Raw genomic sequence first — 3,765 nt, forward strand, 5'->3', positions numbered from 1 at the left:
ATATGTAAAAATTCTCAATAAAATATTGCAAACCAAAATCAACAACACATCTAAAAGATCATTCACCATAATCAAGTTGGCTTCATTTCAGGGAAGCAGGGATGGTTTAACATATGTAAATAAATAAATGCAATCTATCATATAAATGGGCTCAAGGACAGAAATCATATGATTATTTCAATTAATGCAGAAAAGGCCTCTAACAAAATCCAGTATCCTTTCATGATTAAAAACTCTGGAGTAGTCTGAATGGAGTGTATCTCAATATAATAAAAGCTATCTATGACAAGCCAATAGCCACTACCGTGTTAAATGGATAAAAACCTCAAAGCATTCCCACTGAGATCAGGGTGAGCAAGGGTGCCCACTTTCACCACTCCTGTGGACTGAGCAACAAGACATGAGAAGGAAAGAAAAGAGACACAAATAGGAACAGAAGAAGTCAAAACATCTCTATTTGCAGATGACCTGATTCTATGCATGAGAGACCTCAAAGACTCCTCCAAGAAGTTCTTAGAGCTGATGAACACTTTCAGCAAAGTGGCAGGTTACAAAATTAACATGCCCAAATCTGAAGCCTTCTTACATACTAAAGACAGACCAAGAAAGAAAGCAGGGAAACAATCCCATTCACAATAGCCTCAAAAATTAAAATACTAGCAGGATGTAGGGGCACACACCATTAATCCCAGCACTTGGGAGGCAGAGGGAGGTGGATCTCTGTGAGTTCAAGGCCAGCCTGGTCTCCTGGGGCTACAGGGAGACCCTGTCTCAAAAAGATCAAAATAAGTAAGTAAATAAATAAATAAACAAATAAATAAATAGTAAAATACCTTGGAATAAACCTAGCGAAGGAAGTGAAAGGCCTATCCAATGAAAATTTTAAAATACTAAAGAAGGAAATTGAAGAAGACACCAGAAGACGGAGAGACCTCCCATGAACATGGATTGGTAGGATTAATATTATGAAAATAGCTAATCTACAAAAACAATCTACAAATTCAATGCAATCCCCAACAGAATTTCAATGCAGTTCTTCACAGAAATTGAAAAAAAAAATCGTAAAATTCATATGAACCTCAGAGAGACAAAACAACCCTGATCAATAAAAACACTGCTGGAGGTATCACCATAGCTGATTTTAAGTTATACTACAGAGCCACAATAGTAAAAGCAAATACCTTGAGGTTTCATTTTATATCAATCAGAATGACTAAAATTAGGGAGACAAAAGACAAGTGCTGGAGAGGATGTGAGGAACAGAGAATTCTTCCCGCTGTTTTAAGGCGTGCAGATTGATGTAGCCACTATGAAAATCAGAATGGCAGTTCCTCAGAAAACCAAAAACAGCTCTACCATCTATACCACTTGTGGGCATATATCCCAAGCGCTTTGTTTCCTGATACAGAGATATTTGCTCAGTCATGTTCATAGCTTCTCTATTCACAGTGGCTAGAACTTCAAAACAGCCTATATGTCCATTAACTGATGAATGGATTGTGAAAGTTTAGTACCTTTATACAATGGAAACTTATTAAGCTGTAAGGAAGAGAAAGAAATTATTAAAATTTCAGGAAAATAGATTATACTGAGTGAGATAATCCAGACCCAGAAAGATAAACATTGCATATTCTCACTCAGATGTGGATCATAGTGCTGAATCTTTAGATTAGTGTGCTTAATTTGGAGTACTTGTAGAATCCTGGAAACTAGAAAGGGGCCATTGGTGGGGAGGAGGAAAGGAAGATCTTCAGGGAGAGGTGAGAGTAGGACACAGATGATATGAAGGGGAAAAAAGGAATAATGGAGAGGAGGGTTAAGGGGGGAGGGGGATGTGAGGGTAAGACAGAGGAGAGGCTGGGACAGGGGTAACACTAAGAATATTTGAAAAAGTTATATGGAAAAAAGAAAAAAATCATATGGAAACCTACTTTATAAGTTTTATGTATAAATTATATATGTTCATAAGTTATATAATTGTATAAAATTATATATTCATATAAAAGAGTTTAATTAGAGCTACCTTACTCCAAGGGATTATACTCATCACAGAAGTCATAGGTTGCCAAATAAAAAGCCCAGTGCCAGGTATAGGATAACTCCCCTTGAGTTGTTGGTCAGAGGTATCCCAGATATCCCTCAAAGATACAGGCTATTACCATTTCTCATGGTTGTCCACCAGAACTTGATGGTAAGATCCTATTGCTGAAGACATCATACACATTGGCCATTGGACATGGAGAAATCAAGTTTGTATTGACAGGAAGTGTCCTTCCTGCTGCTAGCTTTCATAGTACTAGAAGGTGCTATGCAGACTGCTGGGGAGAAATGTCATCAAGAGTCTTAGCAACCTGTGACTCCTGTGAGCTACGATAATGACCAGCATGGCAAGATATACCCATCAGTGTAATAGTGGCACAAATGTTATAGATGTAACCAGCAGCCTTCTGATTATATTTAAGCCCACTTCATAGGAGGAAACACATGATTAGTATGTAAATCTGGCCAAGAACCCATGTTTGGAGAGCTCACAGGCCTCAGGAATGAACCTACTACTATTATTCTGTCAAATGGACATAATATCGAACTGCCCTCTAAATCTGTATTTCTTGTCCTAAAGATTAATGCAGCTTCATAAAAGAAGTTCATAAGAGAATTTTCTTTGTGCTATAGATGGTGGTTAACCCAGAAACTCACAACTGGTCAAAGTGTAGAGAGTGTCTCTGCAGTACTCAGCCACAAATTGGACATCTATATCACAACCTCTCCCATGCCCCCATAATTTTTCTTTCCTATCTTGCCTCTCTGCCATTTTTTAAAGTCTTTAGGCATATCAGCTGCCTTTTAAAAATTTTATTTATTATTTTTATCTTATATAACTCTGTTGCCTGCATGGATGTAAGTGCACCCATATTTCACAATGCCTGTGGAGGTCAGAAGACAGCATTGGATTTCCCTGGACGGTTGTTAGCTGCCATGTGGGAATCCAACCTGGGTCCTCTGCAAGAGCAGTCAGAGCTCTTATGCTCTGAGCCATCTCTCCAGTCCCCATATCACCTGTTTAGCCACCTGTTTAAGTGATTTACAGACTCAGTTGGATTAACTCTTACTGGAAGGGACAATAGCATGTAACATTTGGGGCAGTTTAGGATGTGATGTCTCCACCCAGAATCCCCTAATGGGCCTCAACAAAACTCTGCAATCTCTGCCTTTTCATATGGTATTTTAAATCTTAAGGAGGGACAATTGTGGTTTCCCTTTCTTAAAATTGGCGTGTTACCAAGGGAATGGGAGGTGGGGTCCAAAGCTGATTATAAAAGAGGGGTCCAACCTCAATGGCCTTCAAGCCTACTAGCTGCCTAACACTTCCAATAGAAGCTGTGGGCATAATTGTGCTACTTTGGGGAGCAGTGCTGGGGCTAAAATGAAATGGCCTTTCTTACCTGCTTGAAAGTGTCTCTTCTTCCTTTGAGCTTGTCTGGGGTACTCTAAATTCTTAAGTGTTTCTGCAGCCTTCATGGAGGAATTTTGGCTTGTATATTATCATTAAGTCATTGTCTCTAGTAGGAAATGACATCTGGGACTTCCTACTCCTACTCCTACAAGTCACTTTCTTGTGATGGCTTTTTATGACAACAATAGAAAACGAATACGAATGTCATGGGTCTACATTAAGCAAAATCCACACTATAAGGAACTAGAGAAGTGCCACCCTAATAATGAATGGTGTCCTCTGGAGGCGGGAGCCTTGCTTGCCTCTCTTCA

The sequence above is a fragment of the Nannospalax galili genome, unplaced genomic scaffold, assembly GCF_000622305.1.
Source record: "Nannospalax galili isolate Female #2095 unplaced genomic scaffold, S.galili_v1.0 scaffold700, whole genome shotgun sequence".
Classification (NCBI taxonomy): domain Eukaryota; kingdom Metazoa; phylum Chordata; class Mammalia; order Rodentia; family Spalacidae; genus Nannospalax; species Nannospalax galili.